Consider the following 19,703-nt stretch of genomic DNA (forward strand, 5'->3'; position numbering starts at 1 on the left):
GTTGTTTCTTGCTGATGTTGGAACTGGATGCTATTACTTGCTGAGGCCGAGGCTGGAACCACTAGGCAGCTGCCCGTCTCATCTTCCGCCAGGGTCGCTTTACTCATACTACCCCTCTCCTCAAGACCCTTCACTGGCTCCCTATCCGTTTTTGCATCCTGTTCAAACTTCTTCTACTAACCTATAAATGTATTCACTCTGCTGCTCCCTAGTATCTCTCCACACTCGTCCTTCCCTACACCCCTTCCCGTGCACTCCGCTCCATGGATAAATCCTTCTTATCTGTTCCCTTCTCCACTACTGCCAACTCCAGACTTCGCGCCTTCTGTCTCGCTGCACCCTACGCCTGGAATAAACTTCCTGAGCCCCTACGTCTTGCCCCATCCTTGGCCACCTTTAAATCTAGACTGAAAGTCCACCTCTTTAACATTGCTTTTGACTTGTAACCACTTGTAACCAGTCGCCTCCACCTACCCTCCTCTCTTCCTTCCCGTCCACATTAATTGATTTGATTTGCTTACTTTATTTATTTTTTGTCTATTAGATTGTAAGCTCTTTGAGCAGGGACTGTCTTTCTTCTATGTTTGTGCAGCACTGCGTATGCCTTGTAGCGCTATAGAAATGCTAAATAGTAGTAAATAGTAGTAGTAGTAGAGGCTGAATAGATGGACTGGAACAGGATGGCTGAGGCTGGCTAGACAGACTGGAATAGGATGGCTGGAATAGGTAGACTGAGACACTGGCTCTGAAAAGAGCCCTTGGGCGCAGGCCTGGCTCTCTGTCAGCTAGCTGCAAAATAATAATCAGGTATAGAGTTGTATATACATGTTGAGCGGGGAGAGCAGAGAAAGGGGAGAAGCTAGACATGAGGAGGGATATGGACACAGAAGGGAAATGCTGGGTATGGGGAGAGCATAGGGACACAGAGGGGCAAAGCTGAACACAGGGAAAGGGATATGACACAAAAGGGAGATGCTGGACACGGGGAAGAGAACAATGATGCTGAGCACGGAGGCAGGATAGGAACACAGGAGGGAGATGCTGAATATGGGGACAGGATAGGGATATAGAGAATGAAGATGCTGAACATGACGGTAGGACAGGGGCACAGAGAGGGGAGATGCTGAATATGGGGGGAGGATAAGGAAAGGGGCACAGAGGGAAAATGGATGATGGATATGGAGAGAGAAGAAATATCAAATGCACAGAAGACCAGGGCAAGAGAGTTAAAGAGAAGATAGAGGAAAGAGAAAATCAGAGACAGGAATGAATACAATAATAAAAAAAAAAAAAATCAAATGACCAGCCGTCAAAGGTAGAAAAATAACTTTATTTTCTATTTAGTGGTTAGAAAATGTCAGCGTTTGGAAAACTTAAGCTGCCAGAGTTAGATATGGCTGAGGTCCATGGCAGAAATTTGGGAATGGGAGGAAACCACAAAGCTCTTTACCAGGCTGAGCCTTCTTCAGGTTCAGGCAGGCTTGGGGCTCTCTCTTGCCAGGGAGTAACTGGCAATTGCCCTGGCTGCACCCCTCCCCCCAACACCATCCCTAACATGTGCCATCTTTATACTTTGCATAGTATACGAGTAAATGCACCTCATTCTATTTCTCCATGCAAGGTCTGGCTTCTTGGAATTTCAGTTTAATTTCTGTCTATGTATATGTTTCTGTTTCTAGTTTGCAGCCACCTATGCTGTATTTGGTATCTGTGTTCTGTGTGTGTGACTGAGGCTAAATATTCGGTTCACATGAATTTTCTATGTAGCAATCTATAGTAATTTGGCTTGTTCAGTTTTCCCAACGGATGTATTGATGTTCCAGGGCCCACTGTAATATTTAGGGCACTGGAGTTTTGGTTTTTTTTTGTGGGTAGGGACCTTGTTTGGGAGGATAGTGCAAGCATGGTAGATTTGACTTTTTCGTAGAATTGTATAAACTTTCCAATTTGCCTGGTACAGAGTAGATTTATGTTGTATTAGTCAGATTACACTAGAATCAAAAATGTCTTTGTATGATGAGTTTTATAGGGAAAAATAATGCTGCCTGTGTGGGGTGCCAGGAGGGGAAAAAATTGATAGCTGGGGAAGGAAAAGAGAAAGGGCTTATGCTAGTTCTGACAGACATGCTAGATATGTGTGTTTGTGTGTGTGTGTGTGTGTGTGTGTGTGTGTGTGTGTGTGTGTGTGTGTGTGTGTGAATGACAGAGAAAAAGATGGGCTAGCTGTACATGTGTGTGTGTGGGTGTGGAGGGGGTGGCGGTAGGGACAGAAAGAGACAAAGCAGTAGGTGTGTGAGAGTGTGAGGCAAAAAGAGCTGGCAGTATGCATGGGTGGGACAAGAGAGAGAGAGAGAGACACGGCTGGCAGGGCCGTGAGGGGGGGGCAAGATTCCCCGTGCCCGGCCTCCAAGGGAGGCCCAGCGTCGGGGTCTGTTTCTCTCCCCTGCTCCTGTGTGTTGGAACCTGGGTGATTGCATTAACGCAGTGGCGTAGGAAGGGAGGGAGCGGTGGGGCGGTCCGCCCCGGGTGCATGCCCCTGGGGGGGTGTCAGCTCCACTGGTTCACTGCTCTCTCTGGTAGAGAGAGCAGGGAACCAGCGGAGCCGACGTAGCTCCCAGTGACGACGTGCACACGGGGTGGAGCGCCAGTGGTAAGAGTGTGCTCTGAGGGGGGGGTGCTCCACCTGGGGGGGGGGTGCGCAGAGGCGACCCGCCCCAGGTGTCAGTCGCCCTCGCTACGCCACTGCATTAACGTGATAACCCAGTCCCGGCACACAGGAGCACCAGGAGAGTGACAGACTGAGGGAGGAGCACATGCAGGAAGGTAGGGGGGCAGAGGCAGAGCTAGGTGGGGCACCAGGGGAGTGATCACTCCCCCAAATGGACTTCCGACATCGCCAGCGCCTAGTTTTCAGGTGGTCTGTTGCTCCTACGCAATGTGGGCGCATGCCTATATAGTCCGCACTTCACTCCCCCTGGCATCACAATCTGGCTACGTTTCTGGTAGGGGGCGAGGAGCAGCGGCGGCGGCCCAAATGGAGGGGGGGGCAGCAGCGGCCCCGGGACCGGCTCTGTTTCTCGGCGGCCCTGGTGACTGGCTAAATGTGTGTGTGGGGGGGGGGGGGGATCAGAAAGTGGTGGTAGCGTGCATTGGGGGAGAGGGGGCAGACAGACAGGCTGGTTGTGTTCATTGGGCGAAAAGAGGGAGGGACGGGCTGGCTGCATGTGTGTGGAGGACACAGGTACAGACATGTAGGGTGTTGGTGTGTGTTTGGGACACAAAGAGGTGGCAGTATGCATTTGGAAAACAGACAAGGTGGGACAGGCTGGCCATGTGCATTAGGGAGGGGAGGAGAGAGGGATGGACATGTTAACTGCTGGTGTGTGTTTGGGACAGAGAGAAGTGGCAGGGTCTATTTGGGAAATAGACAGAGAGCAGGGAGACAGGATTGCATTGGAGAAGTAGTCTAAAGGTTAGTGTAGTGTGCTTTGATCCTAGCAGCCTGAGTTTGATTTCACTTCAGCTCCTTGTGCAAGTTACTTAAACCTCCATTACCTCAGATCCAAAACCTTAGATTGCAAGCCCTCTGGTTAGTGCAGTAGACTTTGATCCTGGGGAACTGAGTTCGACTCCCACTGCAGCTCCTTGTGACTCTGGGCAAGTCACTTAACCCTCCATTGCCCCTGGTACAAAATAAAGTACCTGAATATATGTAAACCTCTTTGAATGTAGTTGCAAAAACCTCAGAAAGGCGGTATATCAAGTCCCATTTCCATTTCCCTATTTGAGATTCAACATGGAATGTTGCTACTATTGGAGATTCTAGATGGAATGTTGCTATTCCACTAGCAACATTCCATGTAGAAGCCTGCCCTTGCAGATCAGCAATGCGGCCGCGCAGGCTTCTGTTTCTGTGAGTCTGACATCTTGCACATATGCCGCATTGCTGATCTGCAAGGGCAGGCTTCTAAATGGAATGTTGCTTGTGGAGGAGTAGCCTAGTGGTTAGTGCAGCGGACTCTGATTCTGGGGAACTGGGTTCAATTCCCACTGCAGCTCCTTGTGACTCTGGGCAAGTCACTTAACCCTCCATTGCCCCGGTACAAAATAAGTACCTGAATATATGTAAACCGCTTTGAATGTAGTTGCAAAAACCTCAGAAAGGCAGTATATCAAGTCCCATTTCCCTTCCCTCTAGGAACAGAGAAAGTATCTGTATATAATGTGTACAGTACTGCCTGTAGGAATGATCACTAGCAGTAGGGGCAGAGAGAAGCCTGTGGTGGCAGTGCGGAGGGGGAGAGGAGAAACAGATGAGCTGGCTGTATGTGTAAGTGAGGAGGGAGCAGTGAGTACTGGGAGAGAGAGAGATGGACAGGCTGAGGAGGGGGGGGGGGGGGGGGGGGGAACAGAGAGAGGGATGTTTTCTTCTCCTGTTTTATATATTAAGTCCTGCCAGGGTCCCTATACTTCTCCTAATTATGTTGTATGCTATTTAATACTGTATATTTTAAAGTACATTTTCTGGCATTTCAGTCATGGGGGCCAGTGACCAGTGACAACCTTGCAAAATTTGTGTCACGAACGAGCTTGAGAGTGTGCCCTGATATTAAAAAAACAAAACAAAAAGGTTGAAAAGCCATAGACTAGGTTTGCCTGCTGAAATCTGCTGTCAAAAGTGTGAACAGGAGCTGAAGGGCTGTAAGAATGAGACATGCAGTACAGGAGCCCAGAAAATAGATGTCTAGACTGCAATATAATTCCAGGCAGCACCAGGGCTTTTTTTGAGGCGTACTTGGGGGTACTGAGTTTGTCTGCTAAAATTGACCCCTGGTCCCCAAGTTTTAATGAAAGAGCTCAGGCTCTACACACCAATTCTGTCTTATCATAGATTCCAGTGGTTGGTCGCAGGTAACCTGGCTATTGTGGGGTGGGTCCCTCGGTGATCACCCCACCCCTGAAGGGTGGCCTGGCATTTGAGTACCGGCACCTTTTTACGCTGGGAAAAAAAACGCACTGGGCAGCACAAGTAGAAACTTAATCGTACACTTTCAAAGGATGTGCTTGAGATAAAATGATGTTTTTTTTTTTTTTTTTTTTTGGGGGGGGGGGGATGTTTCTGCTTCACAGGATCAACATTTCTGGCCGCTAGAAAACTTAAAAAGAGCCGGTGAGGAGGAAGGAGAAAGCCCAGCAACTCTTTGTAGGAAGTTTTGGAAGTGCAGCCGAGCTACGGGCTCTGTGGGTGGGTTGGGTCGGGTCACGTGGGGCCGGAGCAGGGCTGGGGCTGGGAGCAGCGGAGTTTGCAGAGAGCAGCAGCAGGGAAGCTGCAGGGAGGCACCTGCCCCAGAGCCCCGGCCACACTAGCAAGCGAGCACACGGCAGTGATGCTGCTCGGTCGCCGTCCGCAGCAAACCCGTCTGCCCCGGTCTGCGTGAAAGCCTTTGGTTTACTCTTGAAGACAAGGGAGAAGGAGGGAGTGAAAAAGTTACCTTTGAACAGCTTTGGTAAGTGCAGTTTTGTTGGGGTTTTTTGTAACCTCGGCGGGCATGGGCAAAACCTAAGTCGAATGTCACTGGGGGATTCCTTTTAGTCTGTAGAGAGCATCCAGAAAGATTAAGGTGGAGATCTCTCAAAGGTTTTCCCCCATTTAGGAAACCTGCTTCTTACTGGCCCTATCTGCTGACTGCAGAAGGGGAAACAAGCGATCAGGACAAAGGAAGGACTAGTCTGAACCGAGACACCTCTAGAACGATTCTTCAGTGCTCGGATTGCTTTTTAGTTTAGACTAGAAAAGTTACCCTAGTTTTTGAAGTTTCGTATTACTTAAGAGTCGTAGGGACACGAGGAGGACCAGTCTGGGAGCAGTACTAGCCCTAGACTGAGGTTTGCCTGCCGAAATCTGCTGTCAAAAGTGCGACCAGAAGCTGCACAGCTGTACGATTGAGGCAGCCGCTCACTATAGGAGTGATCAGGGTGCACATACCCCCCCCCCCCTGCACTACAGCTCCAGGAAGCCCTAGTTTAATTGTGCACTTTAAAAGGACCTGTTTGAGTTCAAATGTTTCGGAGGGGGGGGGGGGGTAAGATTTGTTTTACAGTATTGTAATGAAATTGAGCAGATCTGACCAATTGCTTCTTTATAGCTTGGGATTTTTCTCATTTGTAAATTTAAGTCAGTTGGACTGTTGGATCATCAAGGAGTAAAAGGGGCAGTCAAAGTGGGGGAGACCATGGTGGATGCTTACGCATCCAGCTTTTCCTACTTAAGCGCACAACTATGGAACGCGCTGCCAAAAGTAGTAAAAACTACGCTCGACCACCTAAATTTCCGAAAAGCACTAAAAACAGACCTGTCCAGAAAAGCGTACCCCACCGACCCAACATAAAAAACCTGGATACCTGCGACATAACGTAACCAAAGACCGCAATGGACGTATCCAGACTCTTCCTTTCACTCTCTAAGTTCCCCCCAATGTATTTACCAAACGTGAACCTTACTCTACCACTATATCACCTTGTATTTGTTCATACCGGAACCGGCTAACGCCATTTACGGTACTACGTAAGCCACATTGAGCCTGCAAAAAGGTGTGAAAATGTGGGATACAAATGAAACAAATGAACTAATTAACTAATCCTGGTGTATTAATTAAAAGAACTTGGGTTTTTTTTTCGGTGTATTTATCATCTTGTAGGGTTTTTTCTTTTTTTAAATAGAAAGTTACATTGCAAAGGTAGGAGGTATAGTGGGTGTGCTCTGTTTGCCCCTCTAGGACCCTGGGATCTTTAATGGAAGGTCCCTTCATTTTTCAATGTAAACTTATTTTGACAAACCAGTCCCAGGAGTATGGAAAAACTCTGGACCTGGAGGAAAATGTAACACAGCTACACCATGGAAATGAGGAACTATGTGAGAAGTTTATGTACTGGGGTCTGCATTGGTTAAATGAAGGATCCTGTCTGGAAATGAGATACCGGAGGATGGTATTTTCGGTTTGCTAGGGCACCTTACAAATTTTAGTGCTGGCAAAATCAATTTAGCACGCTTTAATCTACAAATCTGTACGAATCAATATATGCATGTTAAAAACTTCTAATGTCCATACAAAAAAAAAAGTTATTAAAATGCATGAAACAAACTGAAAAAGCACCTGAAAACCAGAAAAATGTGGAAAAATCTGAAAATGAGCAGTGCCCATCTCCAGGACAGGATGCTTGTGCCAATTTATTTGGGGCTAATTCCAGCTCCGAGTGCCGCAATCTGGTAATGCATCCTGCTTGGCAAAACATGGGCGCTGGTGCCTTATTTGATCGAAGTTTAGGAAAGCATGGCATGGAAGCGATGTCTACTGATGATGTGTGGGACCGATCTTTATGAGGGGTATTTGTTTGGGATGGGGGTAGGGTAGATCCAGAGCCCATTGCCAAATCATTGCATAGCAGCCAACTCTGTGGGTAGAGTAGCTGCTGAGCACCCCCAGTATTGAGCAGATTCCTTCATTTGTGTCCAGGGAGGGGTTATTTGTATTGTGTTTGGCACCCCCAATCACTTTGAAATGTTGGCGCCTTCAGCCCTGGTTGGCAGCTTGTGCTTTATGCGTTCTTCTCTGGGCGATGGGGATGAGTAGAGAGAAGAGAAGGGAGGAGGGTGGTCCCCATGCAAAATGATCAGCCTTTCACTTCCCTTCCTCTGTGTCAAAATCCCACTTGGGGAAGGCAACAATCTTATCCACCAGAATGTCCGCTCCCAAGAATAAGCCTCGCCCTCCCTACCAGAGCATTGTCCAGTTTGGCAAAAGACTGGCAGCTGGGTGCTCAAGACATCAACTTGCCATGTTTTGTAACTTCATTACTGCCTCATTTGGTTGCCTTCCTAGGTCTCCTCTCTCTCTATTATTTAATTTCTTTTATTTTCACATTCAGAATAATTGGGAAACACTTCTTTCTCACGAGCATGCCCTGCTTTCCTCATTCCCCTACTCCAGATCCGCTTCTCAGCTGTCTCACACCTTACATGTGTAAACCTGCTCTGGGCACCAAATTCTGACAACCATGGGCACAGCACGAATACCTTGATTCTTTGAAAGGCTGGGAGAATCATTGTTTAAATCTGTAAAAACAATATAGGGGAACAGGCATAGCCTAAATTTTAACTACAAACAGAACTAGATTTTAAAAAATCTATTTAGGTGGGCTTTCTGTCCCAGAGGGAAAGTGCAATGGAAAAAGAGTTTGTGTTTCCACAACCAGTCTTGCATCACTTTTCATTTAAAGATACAGTTTTCACCATAGTTACGTGTAGGTTGGGACCACATGGTATATGCCCCTATCCATAATCTTCAGAGAACTAAACTGAGGGCTGTTTTGCTAAAATAAATTTTAATGTGTGGACAGAAGCACCTGGGCTTTTTGATTGTCCAGAAGTGCTATGAGCTGATTTACAGAGAAGGAGAGATCTTTAAGAATTTGCTTGGAAATTGTTTTTAAACATGAGGAAAGTGCATAAATACGTAAATATTGCCATACTGGGACAGACCGAAGGTCCATCAAGCCCAGCATCCTGTTTCCAACAGTGGCCAATCCAGGTCACAAGTACCTGGCAAGATCCCAAAACAGCAATACATTTTATGCTGCTTATTATAGAAATAAGCAGTGGATTTTCTCCAAGCCCATTTTTAATAATGGTCTATGGACTTTTCTTTTAGGAAGCCAGTCAAACCTTTTTTAAACCCTGCTAAGCTAACTTCTTTTACTACATTCTCTGGCAATGAATTCCAGAGTTTAATTACATGTTGACAAGCAGATGATCAAAAGCCCCGCGCTGTTCCAAACAGCACTCTAAAATAGCGCTGGAGCAGCATGGGGCATTACCGCACCGATGATCAGAGATAATTGCATGCAAATTTAAGCATGCAATTATCTCTGATCATGGGGTAGAAGTGCGGGAGAATTGTGCCTGAGCATGCGCTCAGCACAATCCTCCCACATTTGTTTGACAGGTCTGGGCTGTCAAAAGCCCAAACCTGTCAAACACAGGGGCTGGAGGTCCATGGGACCACCAGGCCCCAACTACTCCTGCTCCGAGCAACGGGGGCTGGAGGTCTGGCGGACCTCCGGTCCCCCGGATGATCCCCTCCCTCCAAGTTCAGGGAGGGCTGGAGATTCGGTGGGTCTCCAGCCCCCCCTAATTTCCCTCAACAAACAGTCCCTGGTGCCTAGTGGGCAATCAACCAAACCCCCGCGACAGGGGGGCTGGAGGTCTGCTGTACCGCCGGTTCCCCCCGACATTCCCCCCTACAGGTTCAGGGAGGGCTGGATATCCGGTGGGTCTCCAGCTAGTCCCCCAGCAAAGGATCCCTGGTGGTCCAGTCTGCCCTACCCCCCTACCTTGTGGGTTGGAGGAGGGAGGGAGGAGGGAGGGTAGCCTGCCTCCCTCCTCTTCCTGCGATGCTGCAAAATGGCGGCGCCCAGCCCTGCCCAGTGTCCCTTATATGGTGTGTAGCCCCGCCCAGCGCATCCGAGGATTCATTGGGCAGGGCTGGGTGCCGCCATTTTGCGGCGCCGTAAAAAGAGGAGGGAGGCAGGCTATCCTCCCTCCTCTAACCCACAAGGTAGGGGGGTAGGGGGGACTGGACCACCAGGGACTCTTTGCTGGGGGACTAGGGGGGGGGCGTAGACTCTCGAGGGCTCTGATCATGGGCGGTAGCAAACGCCGGCGCTAGTATGGCGCTAACAGCCTCTAGCGCTGGCGTTTGCTTCTGATCATCCCCTGGTGAGTGAAGTTAAACTCTGGAATTCATTGCCAGAAAAGGTAGTCTTAGAATTAAATAGATAATCTCAGGGAATTTATTTTAAGTTACTCTTCTCACTTAGCAAAGGAGTTTAAAGAATAGTTTTTCTTAGCCTATAAAATCTCTTACGAGCAAAGGTTGCTGTCCAGCTCAGTTTGAAAGCTTCAGCCATGAGATGTTTGGGTATAATAGGGGGTGGGGTGTGGGGGGTAGGCTTTGTGGGGGTGGGGGGTGGGAGAGGGGCAGTTTCATGAGTAGTTGGGATGCCTTTTGGTAGGAAAAGGAATGTAGGGGGAGAGAGGGGGAGGTAGCTACGGGGGTTAGGAAAGGGATGCTAAACTTGTTGAATACTGTACCCTTGGGTGGGGTCGATGTTTATGGTACTTGTTTGGGGAGGAACGTATGTAACAAGATGGTAGCATAATGTTGGGAATTAAAATAAATAAGGAAGCATCAATCAGTAGGGGATTAAGAAAGAGCTGCAGTTTATTAAGTAAGATAATTACATTTGGAATGTTATTACAGAAAATATGTTTAAACGTTGGCCATAAAACGGGGGGGGGGGGGGGGGGGGGTAGGGATAAAATGATAAAAAGCTTGATGACGGATTATAACATTTGATCTTCACTGAGTACAGGTTCATATTTGACTTTTTGTGTATTCAATTGTGAATTCACTACCTTTGTACTGTCGTCAGTAAAAAAACATTGAAACATAAAATCTCTGTTACAGTTCCATAGGCTAGCATTTAAGGGGGCTATTTTACAGTTACTATAGTATCAGTATAAAGCACAACTAATAGGCACAGAAAGCCTCAGTTTAGACTTTAATTTCCTCCCACCCACATCAACTCCTGCCCACCCTTGGCCTGATCTCTGATTTATAGACCCTTGAACCAATTAGGAGGCTATTAATTTAATTAGGGCATCTCTAGCTCTCAGGGGCATAGCCAGACTTCGGCGGGAGAGGGGTCCAGAGCCCGAGGTGAGGGGGGCACATTTTAGCCCCCCCCCCCCCGGCGCCGCCGACCCCCCTGCCATTGCTGAACCCCCCCCCCGCCACCAAGTTTGACCCCTCCCTGCTGACAACCCTCTTCATTCTGTTTCTGTGAGTCTGACGTCCCTCACGTACAACGTGCAGGACGTCAGACTAGAACGAAGCCTTGCACGGGATTGGGAAGAAGAGGACCTCGGCTCGGCTGGCGGGGATTGGGGTCCCCTGCCAGCAAAGCTGGGCAATGGTGGGTTGGCGACAGTGGGTTGGCGGCGGGAGGGGGGGTCGAGTGGGTCGTCAGCAGGGGGGTCCAGGGTCAAATCTACAGAGGCCCAGGCCCCCGTGGTCCAATACTGGCAACGCCACTGCTAGCTCTTAGAAATACAGTCTACTTAGATCCAATAATAGAACTAAATATTAGCATAGCTATCTTAGGGAAGGGGGAAAGGGAAATGGGACTTGATATACTGCCTTTCTGTGGTATTTTGCAACTACATTCAAAGCGGTTTACATATATTCAGGTACTTATTTTGTACCTGGGGCAATGGAGGGTTAAGTAACTTGCCCAGAGTCACAAGGAGCTGCAGTAGGAATTGAACCCAGTTCCCCAAGATCAAAGTCCACTGCATCAACCATTAGGCTACTCCTCCACTTTAGTTTACATGTTCCCACTTTAGCAACTTAATTAAGAAATTACCAATAATAAGATGGAGGCAGCAGTCCAGAAGCGAGATGGGGGCTATTCAGTCTTTCGCACTGAGCGTCACATGTTGATCTCCCAGTTGGTGAGAAGTCGTATGTGTGTACTCAGTGCAAAGATTACCTAGCACTCATGGAACAGGTCCGATCTCTGGAGGCTAGAATAGCAGACTTGGAGGAGCTGAGGCAGACAGAGAGATTTATAGATGAAGCCTACAGGGACATAGTACAGAAGTCCCACCTCCAGTTAGACAACCTCTTTGCCTCTATGGAGGAGAAATGTCTCCTGAAGTGGAGAGGCAGGAAGTGATCCTGTAGCAGGACCTGTCCTCCAGGGGATGCAATATCCTCTTTCACTGATGATGTGTCTCCAGGGGCTTCTGCTCAGGAGGGAAGGGTTAGGATGGCCATTGAAGTTGGAGATTCGATCATAAGGCATGTAAATAGCTGGGTGGCTGGTGGATGTGAGGATCACTTCGTCACTTGCCTGCATGGTGCAAAGTTGGGAAACCTCACATGGCATCTAGATAAGAATTTAGCCAGTGCTGGGGAGGAGTCTGCTGTCTTGGTACATGTGGGTATCAATGACATAAGAAAATGTGGGAAAGAGGTTCTGGAAGCCATGAAATCCAAAACCTCCAGGGTAGCATTTTCAGAAGTGCTCCCCGTTCCATGCGCAGGACCCAAGAGACAGGCAGAGCTCTGAAGTCTCAATGGAAGAGGCGATGGTATAGGAAGGAGGGTTTTAAATTTGTTTGGAACTAGGTGTCATTTTGGGGAAGGGGGAGCCCATTGTGGAAAGATTGGTTCCACCTTAACCAGGGTGAAATCAGGCTGCTGGCATCAACATTTAAAAAGGAGATAGAGTAACTTTTAAACTAGAAATTGGGAGAAGGCTGACAGTCACTAAAAAGCGCATGGTTCCTAACAAGTTATCTTTAAAAGATGTCACAAAAACAGGCACCCCGATAACAAGGTTGCAGTAGACCAGGAGGGGCATTTTCAATATGACGTCTATAATCTGAGTTTGGACATTTTGCGAAAACGTCCAAAAATCCAGTAGTGAGCATGGCCATTTTCAAACCAGAAAAATGACCAACTTTTTGTTTCGAAAATAGCCGTTTGTTAGACGTGTTTTTGCTCAGTGCGTCTGTCTTTTAGGATCATTAAACAAAAAAAGCCTAAGGGAAAAACGCACACTGGCCATACCACGGAAAGCTGTCATAGAGGTTTGTATGTACTGTTTCTTTCACATCTTTGGGAAGTGGGATGGGGGTCAATGACCACTGAGGGTGTAAGAAGGTTTATGCCTTAATCCATGGCTTACATGGATTTGCTTAGCCTGTTTGAGCAGGTCGGGCGGCAACCTACCAGATAACTTAGTGCCTAATCCTATCCCCATAATCTATAACCTGTCTACAGAACACTGTACTAAGAAACACCCTCATTGTAATGTCAGATATCTGCTAGACAATGCCAGTATATACCGTCAGAACACTTCTGTGGTTACAGACTAGAACAAAGTATCAAAGTACACTAGAAACTTACTCGCAAACAATAACCACAATCCAAAAAAAAATCAAGTAAGGAAAGGTGTTCTCTGTAGCTACCACTTTTTTTAGATTATATTAAAAAGTTAGGGAAAAAGACCCCAGACGCCTGTGACACTTCCTGCGCTGTTATGTTATTCAATTACAGCGTCTCAATCACAGTGCTAGAACCAAATGGCTAACATTCAATGGCCTAAAAAAAACCCCGCTACCTTTTGCAATTATCCAAACAATTCTCCCCTTTGGAACACAAGTTTCAACTCACTCCCGTCCCCCCATTTATATCAATGCCAGGTCTGTGAAGAACAAGGCTCTCTTACTCACGTATCTGCTAGAATCTTCAGATCTGGGCTTTCTGTTTATCTCAGAAACACGGCTCACAGAAGTTGATAGTCCGATACTGCCCTACATCTATCCACCCGATTAGGGCATTCTTCATTCTCCAAGACAGGGTAAAAAAGGAGGCGGACTTAACTCTTATCTTTAAGAGTTTTTTTTCCACTAGTTAGTTCTGGGGTTTTCCCTGAACTGGAATACATGCTGTGCAAATTCTGCAATGGTTCAAAAGAGGCAAATCAGTTCGCCCTACTACTACTACTTAACATTTCTAGAGCGCTACTAGGGTTACGCAGCGCTGTACAATTTACTCATCATTTATTGTCCTCCGGGAGCTTGGTCCAAGGCAGAGCCTCTACTTGAAGAGATTACGTCCTCTGCCTGGTCACAATTTTCAAGGATTATTTTCCTGGGAGATTTAAACCTACACTTGGAAAATGATGCTGACACTGATATCCACAACTTCAAATCATTTCTGAAGGATTACGAACTAACTACATTCTCCGAGGGTGTAACTCATCAAAAAGGTCAAATGTTAGACCATGACTTCCTATCCTAATAACTTGATTAGTTCATTCAAATGGAAGCCAATATCAAAGTCTGACCAATTCCAATTGGATTTCACCATTGATATCTATATGTCATGAATCACTTGTTTGTTGTTTCCAAAAATAATAGGACTGGGGGCCACACAATAAAGCTACTAAGTAGTAAATTTAAAGCAACCAGGAGAAAATATTTCTTCACTCAATGTGTAACTAAACGCTCTCATTCCTTGCCAGAGAAAGTGGTAAAAGCAGTTAGCTTAGCAGGGTTTTAAAAGGTTTGGCTAATTTCCTAAAAGAAAAGTCTATTAACTATTATTAAGATGGACTTGGAGAAAATCCACCGCTAGGATAAGCAGCATAAAATCTGTTTTACTGTTTTGGGATCAGTGCCAGGTGCTTTTGACCTGGATTGGCCACTGTTGGAAACAGGATACTGGGCTTGATGGATCTTTGGTTAGTCCCAGTATGGCAGTGCTTATGTTCTTATGTGCTTATTGTTGGGAAGGTTGATGGACAGTCACTGAGCTTGTCTGTAGCAAGACTGGTGACTAGAGAAAACCCCATCTGCAAAAGAATTCCGCAGGCATAGAATGAGTAAATGGTGTTGTTGAACAAGACTCTCCATCTTTGTACCTATGGCTTTGTTCTGTTCACTCCGAGGGTGTTAGGGTGTGGGGAGTTGCATTTTCACTTATTCTTTTATTGCAAAATAAATCAGTTTACCTTCCAAGTTCACTAGGGCCATTGCTTGTTGGTGCTGCACTGGATTTCATCCTCGGGTGCCAGTATTTCCCAGTGCTCCCACCATATCAAATCATACAAACACACAATATTATAAGTTACACAAGGCTAGGAACACTCATGTTGGATCAGGGCAAGGATATTAGTTACCTTAGGTGAGTCTTCAGCCTTTTACCCCTCCCCTCCCCAGCAATTAACTGTAAGGCCCCTCAACATCTTGATCACCACAACACAACCCTCCCCCCCCCCCCCCAGGAACAATCCTGCAAAAATACATAATCATAATTGAACATGCTAAGCACTGTTCCATGATGGCATCTGGGTACTCGGCATTATAGAACACGGCATTTATGCGCCAACATTTAAGCGTGAGCACTTAACGTCTGTGAACATTTTTGTTTTTTGATGACTAAAACAGATTGTGTGGGGTTTGGCTATTTTTTCTCCTGTTTTTTTGGTGAGCAACTTTTTGTTTCATTTTTGGGAGGTTTTTGCTTGCTCTCTTTTTTTTTTTTTCCTGAAGTTTGATGATTTATTGAGGTCAGTCTTAATATCTGGGAATTCCTTTGGGAAAACTGACATATTTGGGTTTTGAGCTTTGAGGCCTTGTTTACATAAGTACATAAGTGTTGCCATACTGGGACAGACCGAAGGTCCATCAAGCCCAGCATCCTGTTTCCAACAGTGGCCAATCCAGGTCACAAGTACCTGGCAAGATCCTAGAACAGTACAATACATTTTATGCTGCTTATCCTAGAAATGAGCAGTGGATTTTCCCCCAAGTCCATTTTAATAATGGCTTATGGACTTTTCTTTTAGGAAGCCATCCAAACAATTAAATTTTGAGATGTTTGTAGCCCCCTCCATAGTCTGTGTCAGCCATTTTATTAGCAAACCGCATGCTTTTGAGGTAATTTCCAAACGCCATTTGCCCAGGCAAGTGTGCTATTTGAAAACTGCTTATCTTCATGCCAAATAAAAGTACTCACTGATGTCTCTTTGAGTTAGTGTGACAATCAACTTTGCAGCTGTGCTTTGCCACCCCCAGAAGCTGCCACTCTTGGTGACTACCTAGACTGCTTAATGATTAAGCCAGCCCTGACCCTACTGTAAACTGAAGTCACTTATTTATTTATTTATTGGGATTTATTAACCACCTTTATGGAGAGATTCACCCAAGGTGGTGAACTACTACTACTACTTAACATTTCTAGAGCGCTACTAGGGTTATGCAGCACTATACAGTTTAACAAAGAAGGATACTCCCTGCTCAAAGGAGCTTAAAATCTAAAGGACGAAATGTCAAGATTTCCTGAATAGAGGTGTCGTGGTTAGGTGCCGAAGGCACATTGAAGAGGTGGGCTTTGAGCAAGGATTTGAAGATGGGCAGGGAGGGGGCCTGGCGTATGGGCTCAGGGAGTTTGTTCCAAGCATGGGGTGAGGCGAGGCAGAAAGGGCGGAGCCTGGAGTTGGCGGTGGTGGAGAAGGGTACCGAAAGGAGGGATTTGTCTTGAGAGCGGAGGTTATGGGTAGGAACGTAAGGGGAGATGAGGGTAGAGAGGTAAGGAGGGGCTGCAGATCGAGTGCATTTGTAGGTTAGTAGGAGAAGCTTGAACTGTGTGCGGTACCTAATTGGAAGCCAGTTAAGTGACTTGAGGAGAGGAGTGATATGAGTATATCGGTCCAGGCGGAAGATAAGACGTGCAGCAGAGTTCTGAACAGACTGAAGGGGGGATAGATGGCTAAGTGGGAGGCCAGTGAGGAGTAGGTTGCAGTAGTCAAGGCGAGAGGAAATGAGAGAATGGATGAGAGTTCGGGTAGTGTGCTCAGAGAGGAAAGGGCGGATTTTGCTAATGTTATAGAGGAAGAAGCGACAGGACTTGGCTATCTGCTGGATATGCGCAGAGAAGGAGAGGAAGGAGTCGAAGATGACTCCGAGGTTGCGGGCAGATGAGACGGGGAGGATGAGGGTGTTATCAACTGAGATAGAGAGTGGAGGGAGAGGAGAACAGCAAGTACAGTTTAACACAAAGCTTACAATTTTGTTAACAGCAAAACAATAGTAAAAATGGCCAGATATAAACATGAATCCAATAAATGAGGTAAACTTGAAAACAACGAATGAAAAACTAATAATAGGACCACCATGAAACAGTATAAAAAATATACATATTTAACCGCACTGAACTTCAAATAGAGCTATATTCTATTTATATAGTTATTTAGTTATTGATTGGGCTTTATTAACCACCTCTATGAAGAGATTCACCCAAGGCGGTGTACAGCAGGTAGGTTTAACATAAAATTTACAATTTTGTTAGCAGCATAACAACAGTAAAATAACCAAGAATAAACATAAATACAATAAATGAGGTGAAAACAGCATAATACATCTAACCAGGGCTTTTTTTGAGGGGGTACTTGGGGGTACTGAGTACTGGCACCTTTTCCATTGTCTGCTAAAATTGACCCTTGGAACCCAAGTTTTTATGAAAGATCTTTGGCACTACACACCAATTCTGCCTTGTCATAGATTCTGTGACTTGTTGCAAGGGGCCTGGCTATTGTGGGGTGGGTCCCTCAGTGATCACCCCACCCCTGAAGGGTCGCCTGACATTTGAGTACCGCCACCTTTTCCCCTAGAAAAAACACACTGCATCTAACAAGAATGCATTAGAACAGTGATGGGCAACCTTTTGAGCTTGGTGTGTCAAAATTCGCCAAAAAAACCGAGCATAACTCGGGTGGTGTGTCACTTCGAGAAAAAAAAACATAATTTCGCGATATTTATAGTTTAAATAACAAAAATGTATAATTGAAATATATAACTGTATTTAATAAACCAAAAACTAATTATTTAACTTACCTGCCGCTATTTCTAATGGCGGGAAACGGCACCCATGATTTATTCTCCCTTTTTGTTTTCCCTCTCTCATAACGAATTGCTACAAACAAGTAGTGAAAGGAGCATTATAAAAGCAATGAAAAGTGATTTCTTAGCAGGACCGGTATTTTTAGGAACTTCCCAAACAAGAGTGGAGCAGGAGCAGCAGTCAGTGTCCAAGCACAGCTGAGCTAAGGCTGCAACAGGATCACAGAGAGGAAGAAAGCGGCCGCTGACCCGACTTTATTTGTCTGAAGAGAGCAGCAGCTGCCTGGGTTACTCCACTCAGCACTCAGGTTCGACATTTAATCACAATTGCCTCGAGCCTCAGGCAGTTTTTTCACCTGGCTGAGCTACAACTGCAGTGAGCTATGATTGGTTGTAGGGAGCCTGTCTGGCGCCTAAAAGGGCACTCCTAATGGGATGATTCTGACGAAGAGGACTGCTGGTTACCAAGGCTGCGAGGTGGGGCGGAGCAGGGGGGGTTCCGACTCGGAGGGGGGTTCTGAAGCTGCGATAAGACCACCAACGCGCCTGTCACCCCTGCCTAAGACTGGCCCTGGCAGTAAGAGCAGGTAGGCTGGGTTCTATTTGCTGCCAGCTTTCAACCCGCCTGTCATCCAAAATGGCTACGCGTGTCATAGGTTCGCCATCAGGGCATTAGAACATTCAGATAGCATAGACATGATGCTAATGCTTTTCTACAAAAGATGAAAATCTGCTTGCTGTTGGAAACAGATTTGGAGAGATGCGGTTTGGGAAGGTAGAAACAAATGCTGCAGTTCTTTCCTCAGTACCCAGAAGCCCTTTTGTTTACACCAAGCTGTGTACATGTTGGTCCCAGGGTCTGAAATAACTGCACGCTTGTGAGCTGTCACACATGAGTGAATAGACAAGAGTAAGCAAAACACAATATTTGGTAATGTAGGAACTGATTTTTGCAGGTACAGTGCAAACCAGACTCATGCACTGTGGAGATACAGTTTGCTCGTAATACGAAAATGCTCTCAAAAGGGTGATGCATGTGGTTGGTTTGTGTTTTGTGATAGCATATCCATCAACAGAAGAGGCAAAGAAATCCAACAAACAGTCCACAGGAGGAGAATAGTTTGGGATAAAATCCACAAACCACAGCAGTATGGAAATTAGAGTTCTTTGTTAAGATAAATCATTTGTTAGATCTGACAATCGTCTGCCCGACACAGCCGTGTTTCAGCTTGCACCTGCTTTAGGGGCACGTGACGTTACTATAATACAAATTGAACACATTTAGCAAATGATTTTTTTTTTTTATCTTAATAAAAAGCTCTATTACTATACTGCTGTGATTTCTGGATTTTTATCCAACTCTGTTCTCCTGTGCGATAGCATATGACAAATGACAATTCAAATAGAAAAACAGGAGCATGTTGCAGCGTGATCCTACTTTATAACAAACCTTGACCACAACAAAGTCAAGTCATGTGCAGGGCCTGTTCGGGCGTCACATGCAGCTATAGCAGATTGTTTGTGTAACCAGCGTGTCTGCTGGCTCCGGTCCTGGAGACTAGGGAGGGCCCAGCCTTTTTTGACCTGCTGGGAATTCAAGGTCAAAGCCTCAGATATTTGAGGGAGTCAGTTTATCAAGAAAAAGGGAGTATCCTTTCCAAAACTAAAGCTAGGAATATATGCAAAAGAATCACAGGTAGTGAAAAGCTTGCCTGTATTTTGGATGTAGGTGTTAGCCTGCAAATATTTATATTAAAGGTGGGTGGATACAGTGAGTTAAGTCAGATTTCTAGGGATTCCCTCAGATAGCAAACTGCAGTGGGCAGCAAAATTTCCTCCAACCCGGGGCCAGATTTAAGATTTTGTTGCCTATAGGCAAGACCAGACAGCGGATCCCAGCAGTAAGGGAGCAAGGGGTGGGGAGGGGTGTTAGAGATCCCAAAGACTGGAGGGCCAAAATAAGAGCAGAAGAAAGCCAGAGCACCACAGTGGTGCCCCTTTTAAGTAACATATGCACATGATCCTAAAGTAAGCGAGAGCAGGCTCCATCTTTGGCCTGGCTGTTTGGTACCCTAGGCAGTGGCGTTCCTAGGCTGCCTGACACCCGGGGCGGATCGCCAATGAGCCCCCCCCCCAGGTGCAGCGCAGCCCTCCCCCACCGGCGAAATTA

General features: G+C 46.3%; 1 protein-coding gene across 1 annotated transcript in view; it reads left to right on the forward strand.

The window, feature by feature from the left end:
• Positions 1–5,292: 5,292 nt before the first annotated feature.
• The window catches only part of PRSS23 (serine protease 23), a 32,364-nt gene continuing 17,953 nt past the window's right edge, over positions 5,293–19,703 (forward strand). Inside the window, exon 1 of the mRNA XM_030200153.1 lies at positions 5,293–5,507. The gene's annotated coding sequence lies outside the window, so the exon portion shown is untranslated. The remainder of the gene's footprint in view (positions 5,508–19,703) is intronic.

The sequence above is a fragment of the Microcaecilia unicolor genome, chromosome 4 (genome assembly GCF_901765095.1).
Source record: "Microcaecilia unicolor chromosome 4, aMicUni1.1, whole genome shotgun sequence".
NCBI lineage: Eukaryota > Metazoa > Chordata > Amphibia > Gymnophiona > Siphonopidae > Microcaecilia > Microcaecilia unicolor.